General features: G+C 48.7%; 2 long non-coding RNA genes across 5 annotated transcripts in view; one reads left to right on the plus strand and one right to left on the minus strand.

The window, feature by feature from the left end:
* The first annotated feature begins 408 nt into the window (after positions 1-408).
* The window catches only part of LOC147216543 (uncharacterized), a 77906-nt gene continuing 53720 nt past the window's right edge, over positions 409-24594 (plus strand). For 3 of the 4 annotated variants that reach the window (XR_015109080.1, XR_015109078.1, XR_015109081.1), the window contains exons 1-2: positions 463-780; positions 15364-15419. This is a non-coding gene — a long non-coding RNA (uncharacterized LOC147216543). Of the gene's footprint in view, positions 781-15363; positions 15420-24594 lie in introns of all 4 variants that reach the window. The other variant, XR_015109079.1, reaches the window with a different exon arrangement.
* Positions 21958-24592, minus strand: LOC147216544 (uncharacterized). The gene is made up of 2 exons (XR_015109045.1): positions 23993-24592; positions 21958-22297 (listed from the first exon to the last, which is right to left on the minus strand). It is a non-coding gene; the product is annotated as an uncharacterized LOC147216544 (long non-coding RNA).

The raw sequence follows: 24594 nt of genomic DNA on the forward strand, positions 1-24594 counted from the left end.
AAAAAAAAAAAAAAAAAAAAACAACAGTGTGCAACTCAGTCTCAGCGCGTAACCTCTCTCTTTGTAGAAAGTCATCGTAGCATATCATACTCTGGTTAATCTGCCACACATTTAATCAGAAATTATGCATTTGCTAAATGAGAATTTAACAGGGCTTTGTGCTACAAAAACAAGACCAGATCAGTTTAAACGCGCTCTGTAAATTAAAGATTAAAATCGCTAGCTGCCGCTAAGTCCTGGTCTCTTGCTGTACGCGGTTTGCATTTGCACCCGCAAGTGTTTACAGTAAAAAAGCTTGAGAAAAAGCAGCTTCTTAGTCGTTTCTTTTCTGCTCTGTCTTGGAGCTGTTTGGAAGAGAGGGAGGGGAGTAGCATGGAGAGGAGGAGGAGGAGGAGGGAGAGGAGGTGGAGGAGGAGGGAGTTGGAGTAAGGTTGAACTTCCACACAACCGGTGGCAACGATAGCTGTGAGATATTGTGGTCTTCTGAGCCAATGCATCTCTGTTTTCCTTGCTGAGAAGCATGCACCTGTGTGTTTTCGCCCGCTCTGGCTCTTTCCAGCCGGTTGTTTATCAGTGCTGTCATGTTAGCAGCGCGGGCAGCAGTCAGCAGGGGACGGGCAGAGCTGGACCTGGTCGCCTGAAAGTAACCAAAACCTTTTGAGCAGAGGAATTGTATTTGCAGAGTTTCTGCCTCCATCTTGAGACGAAAGAAAAGTGAGAAACAAACTTCCACAGCTGGAGCGAAGGATTGAAAACAAACAAACTCTTGTGGAAAAAGGGGTAAGTTACCAGCTCACAGCTGAAGCTACTCTGAGGATACTTGTTTTAACCAGTTTCAGAAGGTTTTAGCTTCTTTTTGACAACGTCAATACTGCACACTGAAGGAGAGAGCAGTGCAGCATTCAAACTGTTTGTCCTATTTAAGCTCTGTGTGTGTGTGTGTGTGTGTGTGAGTGTGTGTGCGGGGATAAGCATGCCCAGGATGTGTGTTTTGTCGTATTAAATCTGCTGAATTACGATATGCCTTAACTCAATGCGGTTTCATCTCTGGATATAACTCAGCTCTGGTTTTCTCGGGGTAGCCGTGTCCTTTCTGTTGTGCTTTAGTTTTTCATCTGTCAGACCCAGAAGTAAACACACACCAGCACCCACAGGAAGCAACAGGACAGCGTGGTGTGTTGCCTCAGAGCACACAGGATTTACTCCTGCTGGTTCACATAACAGTAGCTTACTTGTGTTCCCCGGCTTTTCATAGTTTACATTTTAGTTCTGGTAACAAGTTCACCGTTTCCTTTGCAAACACGTCCGGTCATGGGTGTTGTGTCTGGTCGCGAGCAGAAGTCGAAAGTCTGAAGACACGAGCGGGAGTTCAAAAGACATGCAGGCTGCATGTTTTGGTCCGAGCGCCTCGATGCAGCCGGGAGAATTAATTGCAGCTCTTAGCAAGATTGCTAACAGCTAACAAGTGCAAGCAATTAAGCGACTCCCTTTAAAGGGAATTGTTTTCCTCCCGTCGAGAGCTTAATGTGATGAAAATAGACGTGGCAAAATAATCAAAGTCACCGTTCTTTGTCCGCTAGGGTGGTTTACGCATTCGAATCTTCAGCGGTGCTAAATTTAGGCCATTTTTTTTTGACCCTTGAAAGCGACTGCGGCCCAGCGAAAATGTATTTTTATGCCCAGCAGTCGACAGAACAGTTAACAGAGTCGACCGAACTGTGACGCAGTTCAGGCGACGGCGGACGACACTGACGAGCTGATGGACGGCGGCCCTAAAAAGTAGTAAGGCCCTAAACAGTAGATAATAAACAAAAGAATATCACATCATACTAACCCCAAGCCTCAGCTTTTAGGACCAAAAGTGAATATCTGGCAGCATAAAGACATGACATAAGCCTATGAAAGTATTATTCATTTAAATTGGTAGATTTAATCAGAATGACGTCCGCATTTAAACGTTCTAAAAGCAGCCGTCACAGTGGCGCGGAGGTTAAACATTTCTCCCTCTCAATCCGAAGGTTCCCGTTGGGATCCTGGCACGGAGGCCCTCCCGTGTGCAGTTTGCATGTTCTCCGGGTTCCTCCCACGGTCCAAAAACAAGCAGTCGGTTATTTGGAGATCCTAAATTGCCCAGACATGTGGACCGGGGAGCGGGTGGTCGTATGGCAGCCCGGCCGTGACCTCGCCTGCGGGATGAGCTGCACAGAGAACGAACGGACGGACGAATGAATGAATGAATGAATGAATGAAGAACACTCGTGGTTCTCCCCAAGTGGATGAATCCAGAGCTGTAGAGGAAGTGCTTGCTGTGGAAAGTCCAGGGAAGCTGCAGGCTGATGTTCCCCTGAGGTGGCCTCAGATCGGAGATGTGGGCTGAGGCTGGGCCGTGGCCTTGGCTAGCAGACCTTTGATAGCGCGACAAAAGAATTGGCCGGCTCGTCGAGGTCTGATGGCTTTGATGGATGAAAAACTTAAGCAGATGGAAATCTGGCCTGATATTCACGGACAGGATGGAGAGGGAGCCGGTAACCACGGAAACACTGGCGTAGAGGGAACGGTAGCTACGGCAGCAAATTAATCAGAAAAACAAGAAAATTATCTAACTTGCAACCACCGAAATACAATTTCACATCTGTACACGGAGAGATATTTGGAAGCAACTTGTTTGGAGCCGGTGAGTTCCGATGTCCCGTCATTTTGATAATTTCCTTGCGTCCGGCCCTCGAAGAGGCTCCATCTTATCTCTGCCAAAAGGGTAACGTGGACTTGTTTTGGTCCACGCTTTGCCCCGCGGTCACCTGACGGTAACCCTTTGCAGGATGAGGTCTCGGCGCCTCTCACCGGCAGACACGCTGGGGATATTCGCCGCCCGATATCGATATCTGTTCAATCGCCGGTCTGCGGATCGCCCCCGCCCCCAGCGGTAATGACGGCGTGGTGCCATACAAGGCCATCTGCCGTAAATGTTTTATTAAATGTTAAATTTCCAAACAGTCATCCATCATATTATGATAATAGCTGTCGTCGTTCTCCGGTTTTTGAATTTGTGGGCCAAATAAATGCTGAAATTTCATTTCCACACCGTAATGCATCATTTTGAGTTAGTGTTTATTTAGCGTTAATAGCCGAAGCTGGTATCCCTCAGCGCTGACAGCTGGACGTCATATTCCATCCCAAAGCCGCACCAAACTGACACATTTTACATACATAGTCAAACTATATCTTGGCAAATTAAACCGCTTGCTTTGCACAAAGTGCGCATCGAAATAACGCCGTTTCCAAGCTGACAGAGTAATAAGGCGGCATTGTTGAGATGATTGATATTAGGTGGTGTTTGCACTCATGTGGGCTGTTAGGAAATATGTCCACGCTGTGCTGTGACATTTTTTCCCCCTGTTTCATCAGGGGGGAGGCTCTGCTATTCTGAGATTAACACACTTGAAAACACTTGAGCCGAGTTTTCCAATTAGGAGTGGATTTTGTTCATTAAATAAAAGACAGAGAGCCTTTCATTAATCCATAGGCAATAAAATTAGAGGTAAATCTCCATATTAGTCACGGTATCAGATGCGTTTTTTTTCAATTATCGAATGATTGTATTTTATCTGATGAAATTTAAAAAAAAAAAAAAAAAAAAATGACAGGAGTTTTTGAGCTGAGATTTTCGATCGAATCGTGTGTTGTTTTTTTTTTCTTTCTTTCTTTCTTGACCTTTGGGCAGGCTGGAGTTCTGCTCTGCACAGGGTCTTAGAAGTAAACAACAAACCCTGAACACGCTGGATGGTGACGCTCGGGACAGAATGTGCCGTCAAATATAAATTAAACACCAGCAGAACAGATGTTCCTTCATATGGTATTAGATTAGTGGCAAATAATTTCCAAAAAAACATTGTGGGAGTCGTTGGGAAGAGAAAGGCGTGCTTCAAGCTTTGCATGCTTCACATTCTTAGCTGCTGACCTCCATGGAAAATAACAACAGCCAGGCTTGAAGGTCACTCGGCTGCGGCCAGGGGCCGAGGCTGCTTCATTACTGGTACCGAACGGCATGATTATTTTATTTAGATTCATCCAAACAGAGGCTGTAAATGCAAAATCCTATCAGCTTAATTTTAGGCCTGACAGTATTTGACAAATTAGATACAAAAGACGGCACTTTTACGCTTACAAATATGCATAAACAGTTTCTGTTCTGCATTAAAACCCGCTCCGAATTAATATTTCTCCCTTTGGACGTTAGATTCTCCCCGTACGGCCGACAATGGATTTGTTGACGTGCTGCGCGGTCAGGCAGGACAGCAGCACGCCAAAAGCACGTTTGTTATTCTTCCGAATCGGGCTTTGGATGTTACTCATGCGGACTGCCTCGCACACTGAAGGGTGAAACGGTTAAATCAGGCCCAGGATAAATAATGCAGAGGGTTAAAGATAAACCCGACCGTGTTTACTGCTCCGCTTTTCTGCTTTTCGCCTCGGAGGCAGGTGGGACTATATCCGTCCCTTTAACCTCGAGCGCCTTCGTAAAAAAAAAAAAAAAAAAAAGGAAAACAAAAAAACCTACGACTACGGCCGACAGATTATTTTCGTGTTCCGTCCGGGCTATAAATACCGGTATCTGCAAGTACGGGACCTGGACAAATATTTATTTGAAAATAAACACGGTATTCATTACAGCGGTGTTTATTTGGTTTGTGTGTCATCATCTCCAGGGCGGATCGTCCCGGTCAGGAAATCAGATTTATTTTACTTGGAGAATGAGAGAGCTGAGGTCCCTCTCCATCTCTCTCTCTCACCGAGCGAAGTAGAACTGTGACAGCGGATGAAGAATATGTTTTTCTCCAATAACCCACACCGGGCTTAGCCCTGAAAAGACAGTACTATTGCACATATCACACCCCATTTCACTAAACGGTTTAGAGTAATCCTTAAACACACCGAAGGCCAAGGCACTCGTGGAACGGCGCAGTGAAAACACGTCGTCGCCTGTTTTCATGTAAGAGCCCTTTATAACGGTTACAGGCGGGATTGTTTTTCTTGAACCCGCCGGTTTTATGTCACTCAGCCGGAATCCTACGGACGTTTGCGTTTGGACGGATTCCGACGAGGAGCAGATATTGGAATGGTATTGCTGTGAATTACATTGATCGGTTTGTCAATGTTTTATTTCTTGTTGACCTTTCCCCCCATTTCCCCCGCCCTTGTGTTTTTTTGTGAAGTGCACATTTTCAGAGTGGCCTTTGCGACTTGCCTGATGGTTATTCTTTTTCAGGATGTTTGATTGAACCTATGGTTTGCACCATGCGGGTCCTCATCAAAGACGCTGTCATGACTGTTTTTCATTTTTGTTGTAAAAAATGTGTTTTTCTCCTGGGATTTTTTTTTTGTCACCGATAAATACAAGCTGATTTACCCCAAATTATGCCATTATACGAAATAATCATCGCAATCGCGCCACCTAATAAATGTCAAGTGCACTTGTGAGTAAATGGTTTCCCCGTGGCTCGATTTTACAAAAAAAAAAAAAACAACGAATAATCGAGCTGTCGGCTCTCGAGCGGCGCTTTAAGGATTCCCTCCCCAGGTGAAAGAAGCCACTCCGGCAAGTGACCTCCCGCAAAGCCCGATAGGCTGCACACCTGCCGCCACCTGCGGCTCAATCACACCCTCGCCGTAAATTGCATTTAGCCGCCGCTTTACTCTTTTGAGGGCCGTCGGACTTCATCGCCGGCTTCTCCGTTGTCATCGTTTGCTCGTAAATATTTCTGCCAAATGACTTCCCCGCGTTGCCGCCGGATAGGTGGTTCAACGTGTGCACGTGGCGAGTCGAGAAGGGAAGCGAGTCGAGATAGTCCGGATAATTACATTTTCTCAATTGGAATTTCACTGACTGTTGAGGCTCGGTATTGTAAGTTCATGTAGCGCTGGGTGAAGCACTCGGGGAGCAGATCAGCCCCCAAATGGTCAATAGAAAAGTTCTCCTCTGTGACTGCGGACCCATGCGGCGCCGGTGCCAGACGATCAATACCGGTCATGCGGGTAGTTAATGGGAAGCGCCAGCTGGTCCGGCTCGTTCCGGAAGAGTCTTTCCTCGCAAAGGTAGCCGAGCCAGTTGCCCCTTTTCTATAGTTCACCTTTTGGTTGAAACGACTTTTGCGACTTTGCCATTCATGTGTAATCACCTTAAGAACTACTCAAATTTGTCCTCATCAAATCTCTGACGGCAGCCACGTTCGTCGACACAACGACCGGATTCCGTAGTGATAAAATAACTGTAAAAATCAAAATGGCTGCCATTAAAATTCTATCAGTAGCCCTACTTAACTGAGGAATATAAAAGATGGTATTTAAATTTAAATGTTACGTTGGTGTGGAGCTGTAAAGTATCCCGAATAACTTTTAGGCGGATGCTTATAGGACAAAAAGTCACGGTTAAAATAACCTTTTCAGGGAAGTGTTTTATCCCTTTTCTCGCCGTTGCGTAACCGCCCTCGTGATGTAAAGTAACTGCGCATGGACGAATTCAATGCTGGCATTTTGGAGAACCACGTGGATTTTTGAATTGGGGAAAAAAAACAAGCAAAAGAGTCTGTTTGTGGGCAAGTGTAGTGAAATAGGAAGATGGAGGAAAAAAATTGGCCAGGTTTTGCAGCTTTTAAAAACAACTAATTTCATCAAACAGCTAAAGTTAGCCGCTAACTCATCAGAGCGAGGCAGGGGCGTGTGTTAGTTTGTTGTCTTTTCCGCTAATCCTGCATCGTCGGTCTTTAAAAAATAAGTGTTTTTTTTTCTGTTTTGCCATCTTGTTAGCAACCAAACAGGAAAAAAAAGTGCTTGGCTTAGATCTGACCGGCTTCGACGGCGACTCTTCGGCTTTTCTACCTTGTGACGTGCAGGTTCTTCTTCGAGTCTGTACGAGTGCGTCACAGCGCTCTCTGCTGGTCGCCTTCTTCAAAAACACCTTTCACAAATCGGACTAAGAGTAATTGAAGGTCTGGTTTCATATCTGCATGCATATGTGTGACCAGATACACTTGTGTTGAGCCCATATTTGCTTGAGAACGTGAGCAAATTGAGCAGCGGCGCATTGGTGGAAAATAGACGCAGGAGAGTAAACATTAGTCTCTCAACAACGCTACGAACAAATAGCAAATTGTCTGCATGATTTCACATTCTTACCTTGTCTTATCTTGTTTGACATTTTCCTTTTATGGCCCCACTGAAATAGCAGAGCAAAAGCGAGTGTGGCGGTTATCAAAAAAAACAAAAAAATCAGTCATATCCGCTTTTAGCAATTAGCTAAAATTAGATGTTGTCCTCTCGCACTGCAAGCGCCAACAACTTGTGTTTTTCTCTTTAATTTTGAAGCCGCGGTGTCAGATGCACCTTGCGACAGCGTAGAAGAGGAAAAATCCAAACATATCTGCAGCCCAGGTGAGGCCTGCCGCATTACGGATTCTTGCCATTGTTTGGGCTGTAAAAACAAAAGAAGCGCTTGTTTTTTTTATGCAACGGCACAAATCAAACCATTCAGATCACTAAAAAGCAGGTGGCACAGTCATTTATAGACCGTGGAAATGCTCAGTCCATTACAATTAAATGCAACGTGGATGTTTGGCTGGATTACGGGAATAAAACGAGTCTTAATTTAATTACTGTGAGTTAAACTGATATGTTTTGTGATGTTTCAATGTCCGGCGCTTTGACGGGATTTCATCGGTGTCCCTGAATTTTTTAATTTCATGCAGCGACTTTAATTTCCTGCAAAACGCTCCTCTGCTCGCCCTCTGGTTATGAGATCCCGGCTCACCCGGCGACCAAACACAAAGGAAAATGGACTGAAACAGTTTTTTCGGTGGTCGCAGTAAGGACGGCTAACATCCCCGTGGCAAAATCATCGATTATATTTGCGCTTAAGCCGTGTTTTCATACCGTATCTTTTTCTCTGCCTCGCTGGTTCTCGTGGCGCCGGTCCCCGCGACCCGACGGCGGCTTCTAAGAAACGGGACTATCAAGCAGAGAACAGGACCAAAATATACAACACACTGTGAGGGGATTAAGTGTGTCGGAGGGCATCTAGAGTTACAGCCGCCAGAACATATCCAGATGTTGACGTCCCGATCCGCCTCAGGTAACCCGACAGGGCTGCTCCGCTCGGGGCAGCGGCGGCTCGTATTCGAGCGACTGAACCGGCGAGCGTGTCTGCGGCCGATCTCAACCCGTGACCAACACTTGAATTATTTTCACTTAAAAAAAAAACTTTTTACTTATAGATGAGGCGTCCGCCCATAAATCGGGCGGGATGTTATCTTTGCGGTTCGCTGTTGACCTTTGGGCGTGCAAGGCGGCGCGGACAGATGGCAGTAGGAGGAATTTATCTTCTAATTTGAAAAGTTTTATGGGACGGTTCAGTGGATGGGGTCGAATTTGTGTTCGGTGGAAAGATAATTAATGGCAGAAGAAAGATTTCCTTGTTTCAGTGTAGCAGACATTGAATTAATGAAAACCAAAAAAACCTTAAGGAAACAAACAAAGCTTTGACGCCGGGTCCCAGATCCCGCTAAACCCTCGTTAAATGACTAATCACCAAACTCAACAAATAATATCTGCTCTGATTTCACAGCATAAAGTTAAGTGATGACTGATTTCTTTTGTTTTACTTTCAGGTCCTTGTTCTGTTCTCATGTACACGTGGCCTCGCTCGCGTCCTTGCGGTCGGGAGGCCCCGCCGTGCCGAGGAGCCGGTGCGGCCGGTGCAGCCGGTGCAGCCGGGGCCCGGTAACAACCCATTCCATATCCTGACGGATTCTGGGCGCGACCTCGGTTCGCTTCGGTCTTGGGTGATATTCCTCTTCTATCCACGGTCTTCATCCGTCTCTCGACAATTGAATCAACTGAGGATTAAATAGTGCGGCGACGGTTCAAACAAAGACGGCGAATGTGCGCTCTTCTACCCGCCGCTGCCTCGCCAGTACATTGTTCTCTGACAGGGCAGAGACGCTTGTAGCGTGCTAGTTTTTTCTTTTTTTTGCATTATTAAGTTAATTGCTTGCACAGCTTATCCAATTCCTCTCTGCCTCCGCTTGTTTTTATAACCGACACCTGATTCCTTCTTTCCGTTTTGGGAAAATATACAACTTTGTCTGGACCTACCTTGTGCAGCATTTTGCTAAATCTCCTATCTTCTGCCTGGCACGAAGAGCTGAGCTTATATGACAGAATTAAATGCAAGCAAATCTGATATTTGCAGTGGTAGCGGTGGAATATTATAATGATTATAATGGAAGGGGAGCTTATTTTGTTTCGTCAGAACTGGTTCTGTATCGAAAGCTTAATCTCAGTACGTCAGATCCACTATTGGGGGATATGCACGCATGTACCGCCCAGCTTCGGAGCTCTGCTACCTGGATGGCTTCGGAGAACGTTGCGTGTCACCAAAGTCACGACGACCGAGGTTTTCTCCAGATTTAGCGCCGGCTCAGGTGGAAAGAGTCATCTTCCAAACCTGGCTGTCGCCCGAATTACCTATCGATTACATGGCGCCAGTTAGAAAACTTACCGAGTAAAATTTTCCCAAATATCTTTTCCTTTTCCCCGTGAACTTCACATCCCGGTGCCGCAGGTTATGAAATAAAATATTCTGCTCCCCCCCTCCGCTCACTGCCAACGCTGCCAATATCCTCCCTGCTATCATGCTATTCATTACTCACAGTGAGCCTCTGCATTGTGGGCTGAATCAGCACTAAGAGTGGAAGTACAGATCCTTGGGCCAGAGAAAAGGCGTATTCTCCGCTTCCACCGTGCCAGGTATTCTTGCTGATTTCGCAGTTTTCCTTCCGAGGCCAAATCGGACTCGTATACGTTCCCGAACTTTCGTCAAAACCTGAAAAGCACCTATGGATCCCGGGGACGTTTTCCGTCAACATCGCGGTGGTCGCGTAGTAACGTTTTTGCCGCTGAGATTAAGTGAGCAGAGATAAGGCGGCGGGTGCCTGCGCTCTCGTTTATGCGTTAGCGATAAGATCCGCGCAGCTATTTCAAACAGCCGTGGCAGCACCGCGGGCTGTTGTGATAACGCCGAACCGCAGATACGCGTTGTCACGTGTGACGCAGATGCATCTCGCGCTACATCTGGTCTCAGAGGAAACGGGAACAATGTGGAGTTTTTCCTTCATCCGTATTGTTGTAACGACGGGATTAAGTTACCGAACTGTGCAAACAAACTGGTTTTTCCGGTCCATCTCCCTTTTTGAAGAAAGATCATAGCGGCATATAAATGATTTACAATCCAACATCACCATAACAACCTGCTCTAATTGGGCCCGGTCACATGAGACCTCTGCTTCAGGTTCATCCCTGGTTCTCCGTCTCGAGACAAAAGCTCCTTTCTCCTGCGCCGCAAGAGAAGGTCGGGAGATGTTTTTTTTTTTTTTTTTTCAATGCACACTTGTCGTAGGAAGTATCCATAACAACAGAAGTAGCGCGGTGACCGTTTTCTCATCGGGTAAAACACCAGTAAAGTAAAGTAGGCTTCTGAAACACTCCTGTGTGTTTTTGGACGCGGAAACTTCGCCCGCCTTGGTCTCCACAAGGTGATGAATTTTATTCCTTCTAAAGAGACCTCATCGTGCGGCTGATTTATTGCTCTTGTCAGATAATAGATTCATGCAGAATTACGTAATTATGTAATTGATCGTTCTCCTTTGAGTTTTGAATTGATTAGAGGTTTTTAAAAGCAGAAAGAACAGTCTTGGGGGAGGAGGGGAGGGGGGAGATAATTTCCAGGAATCAAACTAAATCTAAATAAGATTATACATCTCAAATGTGTTTGTGCTGGCCGATTACGGAGCTGCTTTGCGCTGGCCGGCTGCAGCTGCGGCCTCTGGCACCGTCACATAGTGGGTCACAGGCAAAACAGTTTTGTTGGTTTTACCGCTTCATTGAACACGTGACCGTTGAGTGGCTGGCAGAAAGCTATACAGGTCAGGTCCTTTAACCCTCTGGTTATTATAGTCCCCTGCCTTCCATTGAAGGTGATTTAAAGACGGTTAACCAAACTAATTCAACAGGGAATGCAAGTATTTCCAACTTTGGTCTGCGAGGGGAGCTCGGGTGGATGCGGTTACCATATATGTGCAAGCACACGTTCCGTATCGGTGAGGTCTCAGAAGCTGACCTTGTTGTCCCGCTGAGGTTTTTTACACTTAGCTGAGTACCGGCGCATGAAGGTATTCAGGTTCTGCAAACTCTCGATGCCCTTCTCTGAAATGTCGTGGTGAATGTACCGAGACCAGCTGAGGACGAACAAAATGGACAAAACGTTTAGCCTCCAAGCCGAGAACGGTTCATATAACTCCGTTCATACGGTTCATAACTCGACCATTGCTTGAATATGGGATCAATGAAAAACAAATAGTAATAATAATAATGATGATAAATGTCTTAAGCACTTCTGACAAAGTGGTGTGTAGAGGAGAAGAAATGAGAGCAGGACTCACGCAGTGGAAAAGGAAAGCGACGCCAACGCTTGTATCCATGAGCATACAAGTCTTCCACCCAAAGAGATATGCACTTTTCAGTGACTGTTTTCCCAACGAGGCTTTTGACGCTAATTTCTAGTAAAGCCGTCGTCTCACTCGGCATAACATCCTTGGCTAAGTGGACTAAACATCTCCGGCATCGTCCCGATGCAGGGCCAGACCCTCGGACACAGGGTGCCTGTCACCTCGCCTTGGCGTTAATCATTCACCAGCTTGGATTCTGTTTGGAAACAGCAAAAAAAAGACAAAATTCTAGCACTCTAAGCTGTCCTGGTTGGGCTCAAGAGGGGGGATTTAGATACAAACCGTCAGCCAGTCAGGAGGTGGACCATCATCGGTGCGTGATAGTCCACCTGCAGCTGTCTGGTATAGGTGGCGCTCTCCTTTCTCTATTGCTGTTTTGTTTCCACGACTCTGCCTAGAAAATCCCAGCTACTGTTTGACCGAACGTTTTGTGGACATGTTTGGCACTAAATAGTCGGCGTGGGTGCGTTCAGCTTTAACTGGTGCATGTAAACAGACACTGGAGGACACACGTGCTCCGGCCCATTGTACCTAACTAGTGGTAAATGGAACACAGAAGGGCCACCTGGTTCCTGTGTGTTTCAGAGAGCTTTACTTTTAGGGCGAGCCTCGCTACTTAGTTAAACAAAAGGGCCTCTGCGTTGGTCCTCTAGATAAACACACTTTCCTGAGAAAACACGGACACAGTTACACTTTAACCTGCCCGGGGAGGCCACGGCTACATCCTCCCGGACGGTTTAGGTCAGACCGGGCTGCGGTTCGGACCCGCGGCGAGAATCACGCGCTGCACGTGAAACCACGCCGGCCTGTGTAACAATGAAGCCTTTGACTGTCGCCCCCCCCGCCCCCTCAGCCCGGTTCACAGTACAGTCAGAGCACTGTCTCTCCAGGGCTTGGGTGTCACTCCCCATCTCTGTTGTGCTCCCCTAGAGCTGACCATCTGGCTTCTAAGCTCCGAGATGTGAGAGCAGGAGCACAGAAGGGTTACAGTCAAAGTTCAGCCCAGATTAGGTCGCGCCATTCCCGCATAAATAACCTCTCAAGCTTGACCACTTGAGAGGAGGTCCGACCGCTCCGGGTCTTTGTCTCAGCTCGCCCGGATAATCCCGTCTCTGGGACCGGCGTCTTTGACGTTGACCTTCGGAGATGCAAGTGTTTGTTTTCTATGTTGTAACTCACACACACACACCTACATTTATTGTATACCCAACTTTTAGAAGGCAAGTGAATAATCTCAGGGGAGCTTTTTCTAACTGAACACAACAACAAACCGTGTTTTTCTATGTTTTGCATTAGTTCTCGGCTTTGTTGTTAAACATACGTAGCCAAAATGTGAACCTTTTTAAAGTGACGAATCATATGAGGCCTCTTGGGACTTGTACCGGCCGTCATGACTCGGAGAGCGAGGTGGTCGTGGCCTCATCACGGGAAGCGTCGAGCCAGAATACACAATAAAAATCATATTGTCTCTTACAGTTAGATGCAGAGTGGATACGCTACGGATACGCTGTCGAGGCGCAGGTTTGTCGGGAGAGCGCTTCCCCTACGTATTTTTACTCTGAAATTTACAGTGTCGTTAGGTTTGACGCGGCCGTGTCGTAATGCGGCGAACGCACGAGTAACAACGTCCACCGCCGGCTGTGGCGGAGCCGCCGGAATGTGTATCAAAGACCTGCGGACGGAGGCAGGTTTACAGTATCGCTGCCGACGTAAGCTAATGAATAAGACGCTTGTCTCAGGCTCTCCGTTGCACACGGAGAAAAAGGTCACGTATTTTCTCAGCTTACTATCGACATAAAGGCTACTACTCTGACTCTGCGGCACGGCGGTGCCTCGGCCGACCGGGGAGTTAAAGGTACAGCGTGCCGTTTATGGATCGCGCTTTGAATTTGCCTTTTCAAAGTTACCCACGGCTCGGGCGAGCGGCGGCGGCGGCGGCGGCGGCGGCGGGCGACGCAGCGGACGGCTCAGTGCCGCTTTGCGTCGCAACTTTAACCACCGTCAGGATTTATGCACAATAAGAGCTGGAGCGCTTTGAAACAATGAATAAAGGATCTTTATCTCGCTGGTAGATGATGAACATAAATGCAAGCAGTGTGTGTTATCTGATGGAGTACGTCTGCACCCCCACCCACCCCTCCCCCCCGACGCAGCGGCAGTCGTGTAAACAGACAGCGCTCTGGAGGAATGCTGGACTCTGTGACCTCCCTCCCTGAGTCCTGTTACAGTGCACCGGGTTCAGCGGCAACAGCCCGCCCAGCGCTGCACCTCCCCAAAGCCCGGCCTCACCCCACCCCAGCCGGAGGCCCCTCGGGGTGAAAAAAACCCAAAAAAAAACACACCTCTTTCACCCGACGCTGCATGCACACATGTACTGTATGCACACATGTACAGCCAAATAGACACACACACACACTCAGACAACTGCTTCAAACGCACTTGTTTTTCCATGTCTCATTAATGCTCAATGAATGCTCACCCTTGACTTATTTGTTTTATGATATCTTCAGAATGGGACACTTTTTTTTAAACCTTATGGCTTTTTTCAAAACTGAAAATGTCCCTCCAGTATCTGAGTGAGGCCCCCCCCGTCTCTCGGCTGCTGGTAAACGTTGAGCAGATAGCCGTAGCGTAGCGTCAAGCAAACACTGCCCTCTGCTGGAGTGCAAACAGGAGACAAAGGCAGGTCAACAAGGATGGATGGAAGCTCCCACATACTGGGTTTGCGGGGTCATCCTGGGCGCGCTGGGATTCCATTCAGCAAAGGCGCCGCGGTAGCTGGGGGGGCCCGGCGGTGACACATCTACGGTAAATAGATTTATCGCACGCGCTTGCGTTTGCGCTATCGTGACCCGGAGAACGAAGCCGACCCCTCAGGTGCGGGACGTTTGTCCGGAGAGCGGGTTGCAGCTGCCGGCCCGTCACTGATAATAGGAATCTTAAGTGCGGCGGCGACGGCGTCCGGCTAAAGCTGACGGCGATCACTTTGCTTCCTCTCATTAATAACAAGAGGCCTCACACGTGTGTTCACTGCTCTGGCGCACAATTAGATGTTGAGGCACACGCGCACACAGACAATAATCACAGTTAGTCGTTGTCTGAGGAAACGAGGAGCTGTCTGGTGCCATAGCAACCGTTGCAGACATCCCACCCTTTCCAGAGCGAGAGATACAAGCAAAAAAAAAAAAAAAAAAAAAAAAAGTGGCAACGACAGATTGACGAACCCCGATGCGATCCCGGACGCGGAGATGAATGGAGATCATCGAGCCGCCCCGTCTATCAATCCGGCTGCTAGTTTGTCATGTTCACGCTAAACGGGGGGGCGCTGGTGACATCATGGAATTTCAGAGAAAACAAAACGATGGAAACGGCATATTTGTGAGACACGGTGTGTGTGTGTGTGTGGGGGGGGGGGACACCAAACTGATGGGTAAGGCTGGAAATATAGAAAAAAAAAAGAAAAAAGAGGAAGCAGACGTCTCTCTAAGGAACTGTCTTTCTGATGCGAGCGCAGAGACATAGCCTGAAAACCCAGACAGTGCCGCAGTCTGCATCAGCCTGCTTTCCACCACCGTGACTCCTGCTTGAACCGCAATCTCAAATGTAATACTATTATTCTGGCCCATATACCGGGTTATGTAACACTCGGAGACAAATCCTGACCTCAATCTGCGGAACAGCCACTCTCACTCTGATCAAAATTTCTACCCGGGTATCGGCAGCGGGGAATGTGGAGCGGCGAGGTGATGAAAACGCCGTGACCTCGGCCAGTGTCTGATTCCATCATGTTTTCCCTCTTGTGTAGGTGGACGCGTGAAGCAAAGCGCTGGATGAAAAGCGGCGGCGCACTCGTTTCCACCGGTAAGTTTTCCGAGCATCACTTCCTGGGCTGTCCTGCAGGTGGAAGTCACTCCCACTGCACACACACACACACACACACACACACACACACACACGCACACAGAGCACAATATGAGCAACATCCGCCTCACACCTCAGCATTCCTGCAATGTTTTTTTGTGCGATGCGACAAAGCGACAGATTGTAGATGGCCACTTCACCTTACTTTAGTAGCATGGTGAGTGAGTCTCGGTGCTTTTCTCCGGGTTCCGTGTGGCGTCGCTGACTTGTCGGCGGCGTCGGGCGGTCGGACGCCACCGACTGGGCTCGCCGATCTTCTCTCTTTCCTGATCACAGTGTCATTGTTGGTTCAGCTAGACGTCGACTAATACTCTTGAGCTGTGCTGCTCCAAACTGAGCTTATAACTCATTTAGTCAGTGTGTGTGTGTGTGTGTGTGTGTGTAGGCTGGCGGAGTTCAAGTCTTGAGAGAAGCCCCCTGACTTTGACTTATCTGGAAAGTGGATTATAGATAAAAATGTCTCTTGTCATGTTGTGGAGCAGTATGACCCCCAGACGGTGATTATGATGAGGAGAACGTCCCCCGACATTTGTTTTCCCCCCGATTGATTCGACCCGGTTCGTTCTCCAGACTGTCGGCCGCTGAAGCTCCACACCGTCTCCGCCTCGTTTCGGGTCTTATTCTGGAGTTGTGTTCCCGTGGGCGGCCCCGAGCGTGTCTCCGGATCCACCTGATGCACACATCTCCGCCGCGCCGTGGAGGTGTTCGCTTGGTTGGTCGGGGTGGAGCTCTTGCGCCGGCAGGAAAAAAAAAAAACACAAAAAAAACCCTCCCTATCCAGACGTGACTGGAGCGACTGGATGCGTGTGCTGGACCAATCACAGGAGACTGCAGCAAAGTCACCAACACCAGTTGAAGAAAGGCTTGTTCTCGCTGTACTTTGAGATATTTATGTTTAAAAATATACATAAAACCTGCCGAGCAGCAACGGATAAAGATGTGAAAACAATATAATTGAAATGAAATTTGAGAGGAAATTCCCTGAATAACTGGCAAAAAATGGACTTGAAATCTAACAAAATCTGTCAAATTCAGGTCAGTCTTTATTGATATTATGCTGAGATCCGGACCAGGTCCGGAGCACGTCTTTACGGAGAAATAAGACGAGCGCTCGGTGACGGTGGCGAGGAAACGCACCGTGGGCGGCCTTCTGTCTCGACCGATCTGCAAAAAAAAAACAAAAAACACAAAAACCGCTAATAATTTTTAAGCGGTGAAACAAGTCGACCAGAAACTTGTCGAAAAGGGTCCGAAGATGAAATATTCTTTGTTATTCCGTGACATAAGTGGAAATAAATCATCTTCAGACGGCGGCGGACGGCGTTAAACACATCCGCAACACATTCAAACTCCCTTCTACTTCCATCTCCCGGGTTCGATCCCTTCCTGCCCCACGATGGAGCCATAAACTTCCCCGCACCGGCGGCGGATACGTGCCTCGTTAGCGAACTGTATCCGAACTTCGGCCTCCGTCGGCTCTGTAAGAATCCACCCAGGATGAGGCTTGTCAGCTCCGGTGGACGTCAAGTCATTCACAGCAGAAGAAAGCCTATTACCTTGTCTGACACAGCGTGGCAGCACTGTCTTAATGGCTGCAGACACATGCCAGACATCAGCGGGCAGCCGGCGGGGGAGCTCTCTATCAACCTGCGCTTTACCGTTCACGTCGCATTCGCCCGCCGTGGGTTTTTTTTTGTCCCCGCGTGTGACGATCGGACCGTCGGGAAGGGGGGCGGGGGTAGAAAAACATCCCCCGTGAATCTACCCAGACGGCGTGGGCGTCCGAGTCCGAGACCGGAGCCCCGCCTCGCGCCTCCTGAACAAGTCGGACTGTATTTTCCGGATATTGAGTTGTAACGTCGGCATTTCTCCGCTGATCCTGTTATTCAGTGATTCACAAACAGCGGGGTGAGGATTCCGGTCCACGCTGCCGCTCGCCGTGAGGTGGAGCATCTGAGAGAAAGGACGCGGTCGGGGAACAAACACAATAACGCACACGCTTCCTCTATTTTAAGTCGTAGCCGTGTTATGGAAAACAACCGGGCTCACGTGGAAATCCGGGAAAGTCTGCGGGTATCTGGTTCATATGAAGATGTATTTTCCATATCCTCGCCGGCCTCGGATCCGGTGAATCTGCTGCGCATCGCTATGAAATTGTGTCCACGGGGGAGTCTATTTACGGCTGTCCACCGGCGACTTATTTATCTTTGCAGTAGTTTGCGCCGGACAGCGTTATACGTCCGTAGCACCTGTATTTCTCTGTGAAACCCGAAACATTGCTCACCCTTGGATGAAATGACGCAAAGACCGAGAGAGGCTCCACCCGGGCGAGAGGTTACCCCGAGAATCACGTTAAAAGGCGGCTCAGTTTCCGCTGCGTCCGGCAGACAAACGCTCCACCAAGTCTTAGCTTTTGCACCCGATCGGTGTTTCATATTAAACACCGGGACGCATCTCGACCCGCTCTTAGCATTAATTCTATCATCGTGAGACCCAAACGTGGATTCGACTTGATTCGCCGCTTCAAAGCTTCGCCGCTCTTTGGGTGAAGAGACGATCAGCCACGAAAACGAATCATTTTGTACTTTTACCATCAGCACCGCTTTGCGCTTTATGTAGATTTCTATCGGCCATCTGGATCCGATTCACTGACATTATATCATGAATATTTTTTTTGTTGTTAAAAGCCGCCGAACCCACATTCCTCCTGCTTTGTTTTTCTTTTACGGGAATTGTTCTAAATTCTTGTGTCACCGCTCCAACTCACGAGGACCCCGAAGCCAAACGAGTCAAACTCGGGTCCTCGCGCCGAAACCGAAATGCGGCGTAGTTTCACTTCACCACTTTACTCCGAAAATATCTCGGAGGTGTCGGTCTGAGGAGGGCCACGGTCAAAAAGGCCACCTTAAATATTTAGAAATAACATCGCTTCCCTCTGGAGAGCCAGGAAATTACCTGCGTCTCGTCTCTCGGGCTCGGTGATATTTCGGCGACTGTAAGTTTACGGGCCGCTGATGCAGCCCGCCGTGATGAGGGTCGGAGGAACGCCATTGGTTGGATGCGGCGGTACGGCGGTACGCTGTCTGACACCGTCCCACCCTCCCTTTCACATCTCAAGTTATGTGAGGGTGTGTTTTCTGCAAAGCCGTTGCTTGCGAGCGAGTGCGTGTGTATGTGTGTGTGTGTGTGTGTGTGTGTGTGTGTGTGTGTGCGACAAAAACGCCGTGATCACACAGTGCAATGCGGACTCTGGCGGATCGCTGCGTCACACCCTTTGCCATCACACAAAACAGTTTCAGGGGTGTATGTATGCATGCTATGTCGCTTATCTTGAGTGTGTGTGTGTGTGTGTGTGTGTGTGTGTGTGTGTGTGGTCAAGGACATGATTCAAAGATTTGGGTGGAAATGCGGTTAGATGACCGGTTTGTTTTGTGTGCGCCACCGACCACAAGTGAAAGTGCACTTGAGGTCCTCGGCTAAACACAGACACAATGAACAGGAAGCCGGAGTGGCGTCTACACACTCCGGTGTCGACATCAAGGAAGGCACTGACAGTTTCTTCATTTGGCAATTTGGGTGATTTTTTTTTTTTTTTAATTGTTCCACTGTTTGTGGAAACATCTAGAAGGGGGAAAGAAAAACTCAAGGAATGCGTCAGGTTTATTGTATTTGAAATAAAAAACAACCTCCCCGGGGGACGCAGTCACCGATGATTCACATCAACCGCAGCGGCAGAAATGCCGGGACGCCGTGTCGAGTGGAGATAAAACAGAGGATTACAAATCCCGCCTGTCCATAGACTCCCCTATAAAAAGTGCAAAGACTTTTTTGCTTTGTATGCGCGGAGACCACAAACACTGTAAAAATATAAATTGACCGTAACATTCCACAGTTAAAGAGAGCCTTTGCAGATCTAGAAGAAAACATTGGGTGCTCAGAGAGGAACTGCGGTGTGATAGAGATGTTTGCGAGATTGGTGCAGGACATGGAAAGAAGTTCAACCCTAACAGGAGAAAAGGTTTTCTTCCGATGACCAAGTCATTCAGAAGGTCCGAGTGGTTCATCACTGGGCAGTGCAGCTCTCTGATAACACCGAAGCCCCGATGGCCGTCCGTCATGTCAGGACAACAACAAATGTCCGGCACATCAAGCCGCCCAGATAACGCCGCTCTTAACGCAAGGTTCTGTGAGGAAAACATCTAAATGGGACCAGGAGCTCGTGGGAAAGCAGCTCACTGCCGCCTCTACATATACGAGCGCTTACTTTCCGCCGTGTGACGATCGAGCTGCGCGTTAAACGGTCAGCAGAGCTTTTCCACGATGGCTTGCATCTGCTCTTCTCTTGGACTCGGAGTCCACTGGCTTCTGTCAAAGCTTCAGGTTTACCAAGTTTTGGGAAGATCTGTGTTCACCCACTTTGGCCTCATGTTGCTAAAGTACATGCATGTCCCTCCCCAGCTTCTTGGGGGAGAGTTTGAGGCACGCTTATTTCCAAATACTCGTGATTTATTAGTTTGAAGCGTATTGATCATCGGCCGAAAAAGAACTGCCAATCACCGCATCTGCTTTTCAGCTCTACAGTAATGGCTGCAGTACAGCGTTACAGTCTTCCGCTCGCTGTCTTTATTTGGGCGTCGCCTCAGAAACCCAAAGATTTGCGACCAGGGACTTTCGGTTTGATGACGGGCTCCGCCCGTGATTGTTTGTGATGACCTCCAACACCTTGGTAGGTTTTCAAGCTGAAGGGGGGCGGTTGAGTCCAAAAAAGGAAGACGTTCGAAGAAATATATCCAATCTCGATTGTTCACGTGCGGGTGACAGAATCCTTCGCAGGTTTGAACCGGATGGCCGCCGGCCCATCTTCGACCCATCTTCGACCATACGGAAGGGTTGGCTTTTGTAGATCCTGATGTGACGGCGGCTACGTTGCGCTCTGAGTGTTGTCTTAAGATGGTTCAAACAAAGGACAGCTGCATATGGACCGCATTCCATCGTCTTAAACACCGGCTCGGAGCCAGTTGTCAGAAGTGGCAGCACAAGATGGTGTCAATGCTATGACAGCTGCTAATAGCGGCTAATGTCGACGCTCTGTCCTTCCTGTCTGAGAGAGACATTTTACACGCTTTTGTGTGCATGAAACATAGGCGCTTTATATTAGCATGCAAATGCAGTTTTACCTTTAACTTTTTTCTTTCAAACCAGCCGAGACTTTATTTTTTTCTGGCAAATTGTATAAAATGCCCCCGTGTTTTGATGATTCCTCACAATTTATGGGTGCGTGAAAACAAATTGTGGTTCTCAGCCCCCGAAAAGATGCGTAAAAACACGCGTCGCTGGTTTGATGAAAGACTGAAGTCTTGCTTTTTCTTGGGCAGGACCGCCATCAGAGCATCACCACGTGACGCAGCTTCAGCGAGCCGATAAATGCGATGACCCACCACGATGGGAATCCACCACTTAAGCTTTGCCCTTTTGTTCGGATGACCATTCGCAGCAAATTTGAATTTCCCCTCAATGTGCCACTGAGAGACTAACAAAAATGTCACACCCTGAAATGTAATGCCTCCGGCCACAACAATTGTCGGCGGAGAGGCATAAAAATAAATCCCGTTATAATTCAGATATGCATTTCCAATGAGGGAGGACTCAGAGCGGGTCCTTTCTCATCAATCGGTTTGTGTAAAGGACGTGTCACTTCAGCGCCGGCCTCTCGAAGAAGCTTATCTGCTGGGGTTTGTGTCGTCCAAACTACTTCCCGGTCCTATTCTTGCCGAGCAATTAGCGGCGTGGCATGGTTCTTGTTTTTATTCTATTTTCTGGCCTTTTCCACCCCTGCATTAGACGCGTGTAACAGTCTGGTAATGTCTTTGTAATGTTTGGCGTTTTCCAAACCGGGGCACGCAGCAGAATTGTTTATTAAAATGACGCGGTGACTCAGCGTCCAGACAAAAGTAAAGGGAGAAACTTGACGCGAAATGGCGTGACCGCGAGCGCGGATGCTCGATTACGTCAGCCGGAGGATTTGAAGAGTCTGGTTCGGTGTTGCCAAGCCAGTGTTGGGAATGGAGGAGGTGTCTGCTGTGAAAGGAGAGCTTAAATAACAAAACCCGCCGTATTAGAGGCCGCGCTGCCAAACAATCCCACCGTGAAGCTGTGCTTGTCAGGTGTTTCCACCTGTGGATCCGTGGGCTGCACAGATCCACGCCTGGAGATAGACAGCGTTAGAAACGCCAGAAAAGTTCAGATGATATCTCCCCTTTTAGCGCTCTTGCACCTTTTAGTGCTGGAAAAATATGAAAATAAGTCTCAAATTATGGTCTAATTTTGGCAAAAGTGTGAAATATACTCTATGAGAATGTCATCGGAGTGTTTTGTTGCCGGTTTGGATAATTCTTTGCTGATGGAGTCGATCAGTTTTCATCTAAACCGTCCGTACCTTCTCGAAGATTCTGGAAAGTAAGAAATGAGCCGGCAGTGGCAAGAAAAATGACAAACTTTATTGAGATGACAATAAAAAACCCAATCGGGTTTTAATTGAACTGATCATTTTTACATGATTTTTTTCACGATATTGCAAATACGGATCAATAGAGGTATAAAATTCTGCAGGTTTCGAAGTTTAGAGCAGGATAAAGTACAGAAACCCCTTGAGAAGGTCTCACGTGGACGATCCTTTATCAGGTGCAGCTGAGGTGAACGGCAACGCTAAAAATCGGAATAACGTCACCCCGTCCTAATGATGAAAATCTTCCGTTGTGTATTTCCCCTGGCGAATCCACCGTTCCATGTGTTCATCTTCAGCTCTCCAGCATCACCTGCTGCCAACATCAGGAGAAGAAACAAAAAAAAGATTCACCGGCAAATTCGACACGGTAAATGTCGCAATGTCTAATTCTAGCCGTGGCTAGAATTAAACCGCACGTGTTCACCGCATCATCGCTTCGGAGGAGTTCAGATTAGATTCATCTTTACTGTGATGAACCGGACGTGACGTCAAACATTCACAAGTGATTTCCAGATGGTTCCGTAGTGGACTGCACACAACAACGTACGGATGCTAACTTACGCAATACAAAAAGACTTTAGAGTGCGCATAATAACTGTAAACAGTAGCCACCTCGCGCTACTAAAGCGGTGTAACGGTGCTTCGCTGGTCAGGCTCCACGTATGGCAACACCCGAGAGTTTGTCCGTGACGCCGGATATATTTTTGTGCTATTTTGTGTTTTATATTTCTGCGACGGAGCAGGTGTTCCCCCGCAGCAGCATTCGCTGGTCACTTGAAGAATTGGATGCTTTTCCTCTCTGGCTTCTCTTCAAAGCGCCATTAATTGCCTCTGCGGCTCTCTTCCCCGAAACCACAAAATATTGAGCCTCCTAATGGGAGTGTCCTGATAACGTGGTGTGTGTGTGTGTGTGTGTGTGTAATCTTGTAGCCTGTTAAAAGTGGTATTTGGCTTCATTAGTATTAGATAGCTATTTCCATTAGCGGTTTACAGGACGCCGATCCAAAGGTGGATGGGCTCGTCTGCACGTTGCTGTCTGCTGTCGCCGGACGTTCGGTTTTGCTTTCGACCGGTGAATTTAAGCGATCGAAGGTGCGAACGAAGAGCAACGGAGGGAAGCGGCCGTTTAATCAACCGTCGCCGAAGGAGCAACGACGATTTGTAGAACCGTTTGAGAGGCAATGCACCCGAAAGAGATCGTATTTATTTTCCTCGGCGGTTTTAAGATGTGGGGCAAATAGGAAACCGCAAGAGACAAGGGTTTCTATTTTTATCCCCCTCTAATCCATAATTAGAAGCACGAGAAGCGGCGTGGAAGCGGCGCCCCGGTCACGGACCGAACTCCAATCGGGCGTTCCGGTCCCACGTAAGGGAACCAGAGGGGTCCTGGTTTGTTCAGCTTTCACGAGGAACCCGGCGGAAAATAAAACGCCGACGTCCCGCGGAGTCGCTCCCGTCGAACCTCTGATTCTGCACCCCGACGTCGATGCGGAGCGGGGCGACGGGAGAAAACGATCCCGAGTGTTTCATGGGTGCTTTAAGACGCTTCGGCGGGCGAGTCCATTTACCAGACCGGCCTCTCGGCGGCGCTGCCGTGGGCCTCGCCGCCGCCGCCGCCGCCTCGCCGCCAGTTAGAAACCCTGAGAAGTTGTTAATCACCGCAGTCATTCACATTCCACATAGGCCGTGCACCGCTCGGGACCTCTATGTGCCGGGGATGAGGCATGGTCTAGGGGAAGTTGGGCCAACGCTATTGGACCCAATAGTCTTTAATTAGAGGGAGATCTTGGCAGGGAGCGATGGAGAAAGACTCTCAGGATGGGAGTCCAGGGTGAGAGGGTTCACTCACAAAACACTGGCTTTTCATCACTGCATGACTCACTCCGTTTGTGTCTATAGTGTGAGCGCCGTGTGTATATGTGTGTGTAAGGCGGAGAGAGCGAGAAAATGCGTGTGTGTGTGTGTGCGCGCGCGCACGCACGGGCAAGCGCGTGCACGTGCTTCTTACCTCACTGCTCAGGCATTCCAGTAGAGAAAGTGGTGTGAAGTGAAAGAGCGGCTCTCACAGTGCGGGTATTCATGGATCTGGCCCCGCGAGCCGGTCCGGGCTCCAGTGTTCACAGACAAAGCCTCTCCGGCGAGACCCAGACACACTCACACAGGAGGGGGAGCCCGAGGAGGAGCGGGGGGGGGGGGCAAGGTAACAAGGGCCCGCAAAATGGAGAAGGTGCAGGAAGGAGGAGGGGGGCCACGGGAGGACGGGAGGACGGGAGGAGGTCGGCGTCGCGGCTCCGGTCCTCCCCCCCCGCAACCCTGCCGACGCAGGTGCGGCGGGTTTTAAAGCGAAAACCCGTCGGAGAGAAACCCCCTCCGGACTTTTTGTCAGAAACCACACCCGCTCACGGAGGCGTCGCGTGACGCCCGAGTCTCCCCGAGTCTCCCCGAGTCAGACTTTTTGCTTCATATCATCTACGCGAGGTCTGGTCTGTAACTTCTGATGCGATTGCACTTGCACACCCACCGCCGCTCGCCAACCAGAACGCCGCCCCGCTCCTCCCGGCCGCCGGGCTCCTCCCTCGCGCTCGGCGCCGGCCAATCCCGTGGCTTTCT

This window comes from Fistularia commersonii, chromosome 29, assembly GCF_037954325.1.
Source record: "Fistularia commersonii isolate RoL2024-O1a breed Wild chromosome 29, RoL_Fcom_v1.0, whole genome shotgun sequence".
NCBI classification, from domain to species: domain Eukaryota; kingdom Metazoa; phylum Chordata; class Actinopteri; order Syngnathiformes; family Fistulariidae; genus Fistularia; species Fistularia commersonii.